At 41.3% G+C, this 13,106-nt stretch overlaps 1 protein-coding gene across 1 annotated transcript in view; it reads right to left on the bottom strand.

Annotated features, from left to right (window-relative positions):
- Positions 1-9,917, bottom strand: part of R3HCC1L (R3H domain and coiled-coil containing 1 like) — a 101,511-nt gene extending 91,594 nt beyond the window's left edge. The window contains exon 1 of the mRNA XM_064373996.1: positions 9,587-9,917. The gene's annotated coding sequence lies outside the window, so the exon portion shown is untranslated. The remainder of the gene's footprint in view (positions 1-9,586) is intronic.
- Positions 9,918-13,106: the final 3,189 nt, after the last annotated feature.

The raw sequence follows: 13,106 nt of genomic DNA on the forward strand, positions 1-13,106 counted from the left end.
AATACACTTGCTATGTCAGGCTCAAAATTTCGATATACTCTGACTCCCAGTTCTAACCCCATCTTATTGTTCTTCTTCCACAAGAGGTATCATGTTTTCTATTTTTACATTATTCCTACATCTATTTCCACATTATTCCACAGTACAATTGAAATACTGTACTCTTCAGCAACTCCCTCTACTTGAGGTTACCAAACATACAAAGTTGCCAATGCAGGCTTAGTCAAACACTGTTTTCATTGTATGATTCTTAACAGACGTCCTGCCACCTATTGGATCAAGTCTAAGTTTTTCGGCCTAGCCTTCAATATTGTCCCTTAATTCTTCTTCATTACCCCACACATATGTAAACTTAACAAATCCTATCTCCTTACTACCTATCAGTAAATTTCATACTTCTATTTGTGGAATACTGGTAAGATCACTTGTTTGTCTCACTCAGTTCACGTACTATAATCATCCTTGCTCCCAACTTCACACCATTCCCTCTAGAGTTTCCTTCTGTCCCCTCCAATTTGTTACTCTTTCATTTCCTTCAAGATCCTTCTCTTCCATAAGCCTAAATAACCTCACATAAATACTGCTATTTTTGCATTTCTCAACTTAGAGATCATTCGGTAGTAGAACTGGAAGAATCTCAAAGATAGACCAGACTAGGACTTCTTTTGCATATGAATAATGTTCTAAGCAGAGGGTTAACTTTCATAAGGTTGTTGCATCAAATACTTAGGAAATATGACAGCTGAAACTTGGAAGCCCAGAGGTATCCTATAACTTCCCCGTTTTTGTTTGGCAAGGACAAAGCCAGAATTTGAACCCCAATCTCCTAGGTTACCATCCAAAACAAAGACAAATCTAAAGATCACTGCCCAGGCTGGGCACTGTGTCTCAGGCTTGTAATCCCAGCACTTTGAGAGTCTGAGGCGGGCGGAGCACAAGTCAGGAGTTCGAGATCAGCCTGGCCAACATGGTGAACCCATCTCTTCTAAAAATACAAAAATTAGCTGTGTGTGGTGGCACGTGCCTGTAACCCCAGCTACTTGGTAGGCTGAGGCAGGAGAATTGCTTGAACCTGGGAGGCAGAGGTTGCAAGGAACTGAGGTCGTGCTACTGCACTCCAGCTCTGGGTGACAGAGCAAGACTCCATCTTGGAAAATAAATAAATAAAATAAAAAAGATTACTGCCCAGTAATATAATTCATGCGACATTCCACATTTTTTCGTAGAGATGGGTCTCACTATGTCACCCTGGCTAGTCTCAAACTCCTGAATTCAAGCAATCATCTCACTTTGGCACCCCCAAAGTGCTGGGATTACTGAGCCACTGCCCCAACCAATTATATATTTTTAAAGCAGGATACAAAGTTTATATATAACAGCAAGAGATTCCAATTTAAATGTGTGTGTGCTACTGTAATAGACAATCAGAAAACAGAATGGCAGGTTATACACCCCAATGTTAACAGTTACTTCCAGGTGGTGAATATATGGTTGTATTTTCCAAATCTTCTATAATGAATACATATAAACTATTCAGGTGTTTAATTACATTACAAAGTACTGTCCTAGGCTGGGCGCGGTGGCTTACACCTGTAATCCCAGCCCTGTGGGAGGCCGAGGTGGGCAGATCATGAGGTCAGGAGATCGAGACCATCCTAACTAATATGGTAAAACGCTGTCTCTACTAAAAATACAAAAAATTAGCTGGGCGTGGTGGTACGCACCTGTAGTCCCAGATACCTGGGAGGCTGAGGCAGGAGAATGGCTTGAACCCAGGAGGTGGAGGCGGTAGTGAGAGCCAAGATTACGCCACTGCACTCCAGCCTGAGTGACTGAACGAGACCGCCTCAAAAAAAAAAAAAGAAAAAGAAAAAACACTCAAAAAAACAAAGTACTGCCCTAGACCCTGTTTGGAATATTTTGTAATGTAGTCATATACTGAATTTACGGTAGAGTAATAATTTACAAAGTTAAAACTACATGACATTATGAACTCAAAGATAAATTCCTCAACCCTGAACCTAATGTTTTCTCTCCACTGAGAGGGCACACTGCAAGCTAGTAAACTGGCAGCCAAGATCTTAGCCTAGTTTTTGAAGCACTGTCCCTCAATAACATGTTAGAAGCAAAGAAAAGTTTCAGGATACCTAAGGAAGCAAACAAGAAACACAGTACAAAAAAGAAATACTATGGCAAAAAGGGAAAGAACAGCAATGTCACAGTGACAACACTGGAGGCAAAAAACCAAGAACGACATGGCTCCTGCGGCTTGTCAATTCCGGTACCAGAATCACTGGTTCTCACACGAAGGACCAAGAGGTGTAAAAAGCCACTAAAAATTCTGAACATACTGAGAGATGGTCAGAAGTTTGAAACAGTTATATGGGATGGTAAGAGAGAAGTACTGATCATATAAACAAATCAAGACTATTTCTTTTCCTTCTGGATCTTTTGAAATGAAAATGTGAAATGGAAGCACAAAAGGTCTGGGAAGATTCAGGTGATAAAACAGTTTAGAACTACCAAAATAGGCTAACAAACTCATCGTTTCCTAACGCCAGGTTTTTAATTTTAGTCCAAAATCCCTAACCCAAAACTTGTAGGACCAGACAAGATTCAGAAATGAGAAATTTTCAGATTTAGAAAAGGTTAATATGGCACACGTTCCATATGTCACAAAATATTCCAACCAGGGTCTAGGCAAAATATTTTGTAATTAAACGCATTAATAATTGGTCTCAAACAACAATGCAGTTTCCACCTGGTTCTCTCAAGATGCTCACTCCTAGAAAACAGCCACCACCATGCTGCAAAGAAGCTCAAATTAGCCTATGTGGGTAGGTAGGTGTTCTGAGGGACAACCAATATCAATCACCAGCCATGTGAGTAAGGAAGCCTCCAGATTCTAAGTACCAGCCATCAAGTCACTACCAGCTTTCGAATCTTCCCAGCTAAGGCTTAAGCAAGCCATCTGTGCAGAAACTGTACTGTGTGAATTCCAACACATCCATAGCACAATAAAATGGCTGTTTTACACCACTACGTTTTGGAGTGGCTTGCTACAAACATACAAAAGGTAACCAGAGAAAAGGTACCCTTTCCCAGTTCAGTAGCTTCACATTACACACACACACACACACACACACACACACACACACACACCACCCTTAAAATCAAGTTTTTTTCAACTTTAAGGAAGGTTCAATCCAATGTGCAATTTGGCAGAACTGTTTAAATAAGGCAGTGTCTACTTAGGAGACTTAACAATTCATCTCAAATATACACTGAATACCTATGATATATAAGACCCCTTGCTAGATTCGTAAGACACAAAGATGAATAACATATAGTCTATAGTTAAAAGTTTACAATCTAGGGAGAGAAGAAATAAAATGGGAACACAAATAGTTTATGAAAGTACCTAAGTGCCAAAATAGGATTATAAAGTTAACTCTGCCACAAATAGTTATAGTTTCATTTTGGACATATTAACAGCTTTTGATTCCTTTAGGAAAGTAGAGGAAACCCTAGAACAAGAAGACTGGGGGGAAAAAAACATGAAAAATGTGGGCCTCATTATATGTTATGTTTAGATTGTGAGTTTATGAGTGTTTTCTGTTATACTTTTAAATTTCCTGTATTTGCCATGTTTTCTACAGTAAATTATGTATCAGAATTTTTTTAGAAAAAAATATTATTACTCTTATTTAAATTTGTTTAATGTGTTTAAATGACACTAAGAGGTGAAGTAAGTAGTTAACACGTCTGTAATAAGTAAATTGGCTTGATATTTGCATGTTGAATATGCAAAATAAATTTAATATTTAAGGAAAAAAAGTTAGTGTAATAAAAATTTCATAAATGTTACTTGATCTACTATTAATATCTGCTTCTTTTCCCTTTCCTAGCCAACTATAAATATATACAGCCCTTCTCAAATAACAGGCAAAAACTAACTAATAAGCTCTCCATCTTGGTCATGACCTCCTAGTTGTTCCCTCCCCCGCCCACCCTGCCCCATTCACTCTGTCTCCCTCCCTGTATGTCTGTCCCTCATTCCTAACTCTGCCCTTCTCTCTACATCTCTGATTCCCCTGCTTTCTAACTCTGCCCAGGTGACTATCCCTCTCAGTGCTTTTTACTTCTCTGTCTCTGACTGACCCTCTCTCTCTGCCTATTGCATGTGTCTCTATGACTATGTGTGTAGGTGTCTTTGAGCTCTTCTCTTGGATTCTGCCTTTCGGTCTCTCCCGCACTTAACCACCTCATTTTCAAGACATCCTTGTTTACTTTTCCTTTTAATATTTACAAACTAGCAGAGTTGGTTATTAACCCTATTTTAAAGATAAGAAAACAGAAACAGGACTACTGGCATAAAATTTGAAAAGTCAGGATATAAATCCAAGTGCTTCCCTTCTTTTAAGACTCTTCTGGCATTCCATGGCAAAGAACTTGAAATAGCACAACTGCAAGCCAGTATTAACGCTATACACGTTCAGATTCTTTTCTAAGAAGCAAATGTGATATTAAGGAGTCTATACACCTTTTGCCCATATTACCTGCACAGGTTAAATGGTCATGAACTGTCAGCCATTTGCCTATCCCAAAAATTGATATTATCATGTTCAGTTTAACCTGTGTTATTTGGAAACCTCACAATACTAGATACTAGAATCTATTTTCCAACAGTGCTTTTCTGCTTCTGTTTTTATCCCTAGTCCCAACCCAGCCATATTTGGCATTAAAAAAAAAAAAAGATACAAGAGGAACAACAAATATTAATAAAACTGAAGGGTGAATTTGAAGAATGAAAAACTATAGAGAAGGCTAGCATGAGACGGTGAAAAATGGATACCACAAACTCGAAGCAACTGGTCCATGTTTTATTGAGAGAGGAGAAAATTCTCTCCAAATGCAGGCTTACTGCTGCTGAGTAATACCTTATAACTTTTCTTCTATCTAATGCTTTGACAACTGGAATTTCTCTGTAATTCAATAAGCTCTTAGGAGTTTCCCAAGCTTCATCCATCCTGCTGGCCTCATTACTGGATAATTCTAAATGTTTTCTGCGCTAGTGAAGAGTACATTTCCTAGTGGATAGCACAACACAAGGAAAGTACTCTTTCAAGACATCAATAGCCTAGCTCCGTTTCTTCTCACTTCTCCTGTAGGTGAAAAGTCTACAACAAATGTCATTCAACAACTAAAAGAAATGTCTGAATTATAGCTTAGGTTAGTGGGGTTGTCAAACATCATCCTACAGGTCGCCAGTTTTATACATAGTGTGAGGGCTAATCATTATTTATATAAGTTAATGAAAAATCTATACTTTTACTTCTGGTACTAGTTCATTTACTTATGTCTTATGAGTTGCATGAGGGCCAAATAAAAAATATACCAGTCTTTTCATTCATTCTGGTGAGATATTTGTGAATAGTTAGCTTGTGGAGCTAATGAGGACAAGGTCACAGACTCAAACTCCATGTCGGCCAATTAGCTTTGCTGTGTGTTTCAGGGTTCCATGGTCACAGTCAACAACCTTAACCTTGGCTAAGAAACACACTGATCATTGAAGCATTAGGGGAATGAATATAGATATAGATGTATCAACAAAATCCATACATTTCTGAAAAATAAAATAATAAAAATTAAAAATAGGCCGGGCACGGTGGCTCACGTCTGTAATTCCAGCACTTTGGGAGGCCAAGGTGGGCTGATCACCTGAGGTCAGGAGATCAAGACCATCCTGGCTAACACGGTGAAACCCCATCTTTACTAAAAATACAAAAAATTAGCTGGGCGTGGTGGCACGTGCCTGTAGTCCCAGCTACTCAAGAGGCTGAGGCAGGAGAATCCCTTGAACCTGGGAGGCGGAGGTTGCAGTGAGCCAAGATAATGCCACTGCAGTCCAACCTGGGCAACAGAGCAAGACTCCATCTCAAAAAAAAAAAAAAAATTAAAAATAGTAATAACACCCCGATCTTTAATATTATACTAAACCTGGTTAGTATGTGCCTCATTGAAACAATTTTTCATCTTTTCAACCATGCAGGATTAATCTAATCTGTCTTTCAGATGATGAGAAACTGAATTCAGAATGATCATATATACCAAAGTTACATCTAGTGAGCCTGGATTCAGACCTTGGTCTGTCTTGACTCCAAAGCATAGGTTATTGCCACAATGATATATGGCCTCTACAGAGTTGCACTTCAGTGACCTAGGACAACCAACAAAATGTTCCTATTCAGAACTATTCAGCACACTCATTACTGAGCATCCACTATGCATACTCACACACTGTAGCTGAGAATTAGTATACCTTCCAAAAATTCCTTTTAAGTAAAAAACAGTCAAGGAACAAAAGTATTTAATTGATTTTTTATTTTTAATCAGACTAGGTCTTGCTTTGTTGCCCAGGCTCTCGAACTCCTGGCCTCCAATAAGCCTACCTAAAAGGATCTCAAAGTGCTAGAATTACAGGAGTGAGTTAATCTTAAACACCCAGTCAAAGTGTTTAAGATTAAAACATAAAGGAAAAATTAACACATTATAGCACACAAAGTACATTTTAATGGAAGTGACTTTCTATTGTCATAGCTTTGTATACAAGTCTGGTGTGAAAAAATAGTTATCTTGCTGATTTATAACTAAAGGTAAGAAAGAAGCTGGTAAAACATAGCCCAAGGATACCGCAACAAAAAAACAGAGTAAAGGAAACATTTTCTAAGCATCTAAATCTGCTTAGAAAACATATGGTATTTGCAGATATCTGGTAGTCAATACGGCACTTGAAGGAAGTAAAAAACACATATTTCAATTCTAAACTCCAAGACTTTGCCTTGACCAACAAATCATTTTTCTCTATAAGACTTTCCTCCTTGGTCTTTCTCAACTCTCACTGCCTGCAGATACACACATACCAATGCCATCAGCAGCATCAGTCACTAAGAAATGCCATCTTGAAAAAATGAAGGTCACCAAGTCTCCCAGACCCTATCCAATAGGCTGAAATTTTAAAGTCAAATAGTCTGGCTTTAAAAAAAGAAAAAGAAAAAGAAGGCAGGAAGACAAAACTGTTCCATAAAAGTCTATCCTAGTCAATATCTGAGTCATAAAGATAGATAATTGTTCTGCCACAAGCTACAATGTACAGAAGTGCATTCTTACTACAGGTTATTAAATGAAGCACCAGTTCAATTTCAACAAACTAGGTACAAAGCCACATTTAGAATCTCTGGAAAAACAAAAACACAGCAAAGCCCAATAATTTTGCACAACAGCATTTTAGGAACCTCTAAAATTGAAAAAAAAAATCTAATATCATTTCAATACAAAATGCAATTGCTAAAAAAAAAAACTGCAATCTGAGAACTTCTATTTACAGAACTTCTTAAAGTTTTAGAATTAAGGACGACTATCCATTTTACAGATAACAGGAATTTCAGGAAAATACCTAAAATTATCATCATCACTATTATCATAATCATCAATAACAACAGCAACAAAATAATGAGAGCTTTATTTGTACCCAGCACTACTAAACCATTTACAGTCACATCTCACTTATTCTTTGAACTCACTTTGTGACATATGTATGCTATTTATCTCCATTTTACAGATTAGTAACAGGCTCAGAGAAGTCAACTAATTTGCCCAAAATCAAAAACTACAGGTTGAGAATCCCTAATCTGAAAATGCGAAATCCAAAATGCTCCAAAAACTTTTTTTTTTCCGAGACTCCGCTGTCTCCAGACTGGAGTGCAGTGGCGCGATTTTCTCACCTCACTGCAACCTCTGCCTCCCAGGTTCACGTGATTCCCTTCCTCAGCCTCCTGAGTAGCTGGGACTACAGGCGCGCACACCACCATGCCCGGCTAACTTTTTGTATTTTAGTAGAGATGGGGTTTCACCATGCTGGCCAGGATGGTCTTGATCTGCTGACCTCGAGATGCACCCGACTCAGCCTCCCAAAGTGCCGAGATTACGGGCATAAGGTACCTCGCCTGGCCACAAATTATTAAATTATTAAAAATAGCATATTTTTAATAATGATTAATAATAGTATATAAGGTATATATGAAACGAATAAATTTCATGTTTAGATTTGGGACCCATCCGAAAGATATCTCACTATATATATGCAAATATTCCAAAATCTGAATTTGAAACACTCTAGTCCCAAGCATTTCAGATAAGGATACTCCAACCTGTAGTAAGCCACAGAACAAGGATTTGAACTCAAATTTGCTTAAATTTATACAATGAGCTAATGAACTTTACTATCATCCTGTCTTGTTTTTTGAACCATTTTCAAGTATTCTTCAATCAATAAATTCAGTATAAACACAGGCTAAAAATACCTAATTACTACACTTTCGTACCCCTTTAAAAATTAATTGCAGAGCTGGGCACAATGGGCCCAGTGGCTCAAGCCTGTAATACCAACACTTTGGGAGGCCGAGGTGGGAGGATCATTTGGGCCCAGGAGTTAGACCAGCCTGGGCAACATAATGAAATCCTGATTCTACTCACCGCCCCCCCCCAAAAAAACTGATTGCAGAATTACCACTTTCTACAAGGGGAAAAATAAGGCAATAAGCAACTTCCTTAAAAGTCTCAAAGCTTAACGTCAAAAAAGGAAACAGAATGGAATATTTGGCTACTTAGTCTAAATTTTAACTGTGACACAAGACACAAGACCTGCTGGAGACAGGTATTTGTTGTAGCACCACCGTATCTGAGTAACATTTACTGTTTTCTGAGATGCTGGTACCTGTGTGATGCTGAAGGAAAGTTATAACACAGAAAGGGGGTAGACAGTTGTGTGTGCTGAGGAAGAAGGGTCTAAATTCTCGTGGGCCTTAAAATCCAGATGAAGTTTTAAATTGACTCCACAGGTGGCAACGCCCTAAGGTCACCTCTTCACTGGGAACCTGGCATAAAAACATTTGTATGGTTCAGATTCGTTTCCAAAGACATTTTCACACTATTTATTAACTAATTTGATCTCCGTATAGACACGAACGTGGTTTTAAAACTCAACTGACCCAGACTGGAGACTGGAGGATGGCAAGGTTATACCTGAAACATGCTTTAGAGTTCAAAGCTTTTGCACGAATATCACTTCTGCTGAAGCCCACAACCACCCTGGAAGGCAGCAGGGCAAAGAACATTATCCCCACTTTCCAGAAAAGGAAACCGAGGCTGCAGTAAACAAACCACTGTAGAAAAGATCACAGGTCCAGCCAAGTGGCAGACTGCGAGTTCTCCTAGGACATCAAACTGCAAATCCTGTGTTCCGTCACTTACACAACTGAGAATCGGCTACACTGACAAACTTTATAAAGGTCGGACTTGAGGTTTTTCGAAGGCCTTCTAAGAAAAAGGAGGAAGTACATGCTCCTTTATAGATTGCTCACTCCCAGCCCGTAGCCCGAGGCTCCTGGACAGCGAAGGAGGCTCACAGGCGAGGCTCGAAGCGAAGCCCGGAAACCGCCAGCAGCCCTGGGATCGTCTCGGGGGCACCTTCTACCGCCCACGCCCCCGCAGCCCCGAGGGGGTGGCCAGGGACCCCGCTCAATACCTGTTGAAACCCAGAAAAAGTCCTCTCTGCCGGAAGGATTTGGGGAGAGCACCTAAAACGAGCACGAGCCCCGTTGAGGGCAAATGATCCCCGGCAACCGCGGGGCCGCAGGGGTCGGAAGGCGGGAGCTTCTCATAACCTCCGCCCCAGGCGCGGGGGCGGCCCTGCGCGTCACTTGAGGAAAAAACTATCAGTAACAAACGAAGAAACGGAAATCTTGTCCCGGGCTGTGAAGGAAGAAGTCGGGATTACAAGTCCCAGCTTGGAAGGAGGGAATGTGGGGCTAGTTGTTACCCGCGCACAGTCACTCGCCGCTTCCGCCGTCTCCGCGAAGCTCTAGCTCTTCCGCTCGCGCCGCTGGAGCTCGCGCCAGGACTCGGATCCGCCCCCCGATGCCGCGGGGCCTTCTGGGGGTTGTAGTCTCCGCGAGGCCCTGCCTGCGCCTACTGCGTCCAGGTCACGTGGGGAGAAGCTAGCAAAGTGGCGAGTTCCGAAGGGCGTTTACGCTCCTGTCCTTTCAACACTCCCTCATTCCTCTCAGCTATATATGTGCTCAAATCTCCTCACATCCCACTCAATCATACCGTCTTACTTCCTCCGTTCACAGCCAAGTTTCTTGAAGATCATCTACACTGTCTCTGCTTGCTCAGCTGTGTTCACTCTGCACTGCAGCTTCCGCCCCCACAGACTATGCCTTGTTGTCATCAGTGTCCTTGTTGCCAAACTCCTTGGAGGTATTTTCGGACTCATCTAACTCAAGCTTTAGTCATTTGATGCTATTGGGCATTATCACTTATTGTCTATGACATCATCCAGGTTTTCCTTCTCTCAATTCATTCTACTCTATTTCCTTCAAGAATTGCTTTTCTTCTAACTTACCTCTTAAATATTGGTGTTTTCTAGAGTTCTTAAGATTGGGGTGGGAGAGGGAACACTCCAGTCCCTTCTCACCTGACCTCACTGTTGGTATTCCCAACTTCCTAGACCTCTCCTCATCCATGCCCACAGGCATCTCTAATATCCTCGAAAAGTGAACTACTGGGGCCAAACATGATGGCTCAAGCCTGTAATCCCAGCACTTTGGGAGGCCAAGGCAGGTGGATCACCTGCAGTCAGGAGTTGGAGACCAGCCTGACCAACATGGAGAAACCCTATCTCTACTAAAAATACAAAAATTAGCTAGGCATGGTGGCAGGCACCTGTAATCTCAGCTACTCGGGAGGCTGAGGCATGAGAACTGCTTGAACCCAGGAGTCAGAGGTTGCAGTGAGCCAAACTTGCACTCCAGCCTTGGCAACAAAGCGAGACTCTGTCTCAAAAAAAACAAAACAAAAAAGTGAACTAACTACATCCTACTCCTCCTCCCTACTCATTAATTGTAAGATCTTTTAGGCTGACTGATAGTGCCATGGACACCATGTTAACCTCTGTGACCTGCACGGACACTCCAGATGAGTTCCTGGAAAATCTAAAGTAACTGGAAGACCATGAAAAGAGGAAGAAATAATCAACCCCAACATAACTTTGAGACATTCTCTATTGTTTCTTATTCCCTCCATAATTAATAAGGCTATTGGACTTTGTAACTGACCTTGGTCAACTCCACACCCTATGACCCCCTCCCAGCTTGCAAAAAACCACCCTAAACTGTAATTTTCCCACTGCCCTTCCCTGACGCACTTTTTGGCCTCAGCCCACCTGCACCCAGGTGAGTAAACAGCCATGTTGCTCACACAAAGCCTGTTTAGGGATCTGTTCATTCAGTGCTCACATTTTAACATTGATATTCACTCTTTAACCTGATTCTTCCTTTCTCAATTCCTCTTCCTCCTATATTCAAATGCTCACCAAACCTTGTGGATTCTATCTCCCAAGTACTTCTTGAATCGGTTCCTTCTTCATACCTACTGCCAGTGATTTAATTCCCACCCACATCATTTCTTTGCTGATTATTGTAAGGGCTTCCTTACTGATCTCAGTACCTTTATTAGGTCCTCCCTACTTGCTCAGCCCCATTTATGCAAACAGCACCTTTTTTTTTTTTTAAATGGAGTCTCCCTCTGTCAGCCAGGCTGGAGTGCAGTGGCACAATCTTGGCTCACTGCAACCTCCACCTCCTGGGTTCCAGCAAGTCTCCTGCCTCAGCCTCCTGGGTAGCTGGAACTACAGGCACCTACCACCACGCCAAGCTAATTTTTATATTTCTAGTAGAGACAGGGTTGCACCATGTTGGCCAGGCTGGTCTCAAACTCCTGACCTCCAGTGATCAACTGGCCTTGGCCTCCCAAAGTGCTGAGATTACAGGCATGAGCCACATGCCTGGCCCAAACAGCAACTTTAATCAAGCCACAATGTGGTAAAATCCTTCAAAGGCTCTACTTGATTGAGTTTGGGAAGAGGAATAGAGATGAATGCCTTGGATAGCTTTTACTAAATGTGAATGCCAGCCCTAGTGAGGAAGGAGACCCTTAATCACCCTTAAGCATCTAAGACCACCTCCCCCTTGACTTCCACATTGTATTTCAATAGAAGAAGTAAAGGCTGGCAGATAGGGGCCACCTTTAATTGCCCTCCTATAGATTGCAGGCATGGTATGAAGGAATCTTTCCAGAATGCATTGTTTTTACTTAAACACAATCAAACCCCCACCTAAGTCACTGTACCCCACCCTACTCTATGACCTAGACCCTTTCACATGTAAATTCTAGAGTTGTAAGCCTAAGACCCTTTTGAATGTAAATTCTAGAGCTGTAAACTCAAGACCCTTTTACATGTAATATCTGGAGTTGTAAGCCTTTATAAAGGCAGAGATTTCCTTTGTTAGACAAGCTTGGCTGTTAGGCGGCTATGCCACCTTGCTTCCGGCAGAATAAATCACCCCTTCCTTCCCAGTTCAGTGTTTGAGAGATCTGTTTCCTGGCCTTTTCCTGCTTCACTACTTCTCTCGCTCTCATCCTGCAACCACCTTTGCAAAATTATGACAGTAAAAGAAATCTGCCATAGTGAACTCCATCTTGCTTCTGACCTCCAAGCTGCCCTGGTCATTCCTGGGCATAGGCCAAGCTAACTTTGGGAGGAATTTAGTTTATAGTTTAACTTGAAAACAAGAGTAATAATAGTCCCTCCCTAAAACTAACTACATCCTTGCTTGGGGACCAAAAACTACCTTTGTAAAACTAATGAAAGACTACAAGAGCAGGATTATGGAAGGGGCCTAACATCTGCCAAAATATGAGTGTAGTTTCCATAATCCCTTTCTGCTCAGGAGTCATGTGGCCAGAGGTCACAGGATTTGTGACTTTCTCAGTTGTGCCTATAGACAACATCACTAATGTAGAACCTGAATTGATTTTTGAGATATCTTTCAGACTCACCCCACCAGGACTCTTAACTCATGACTCAATTGCTCTTGTGACCCCACCCAGAGATAGAATGAGAGCATGAGGACAGTTTTCCACACCCCTATGATTTCATCCCCAACCAGTCAGCAGCACCCATTCCCTAGCCCCCTGCCTACCAA

The sequence above is a fragment of the Aotus nancymaae genome, unplaced genomic scaffold (assembly GCF_030222135.1).
Source record: "Aotus nancymaae isolate 86718 unplaced genomic scaffold, 86718_ANA_hifiasm-v0.15.2.pri h1tg000010l, whole genome shotgun sequence".
NCBI lineage: Eukaryota > Metazoa > Chordata > Mammalia > Primates > Aotidae > Aotus > Aotus nancymaae.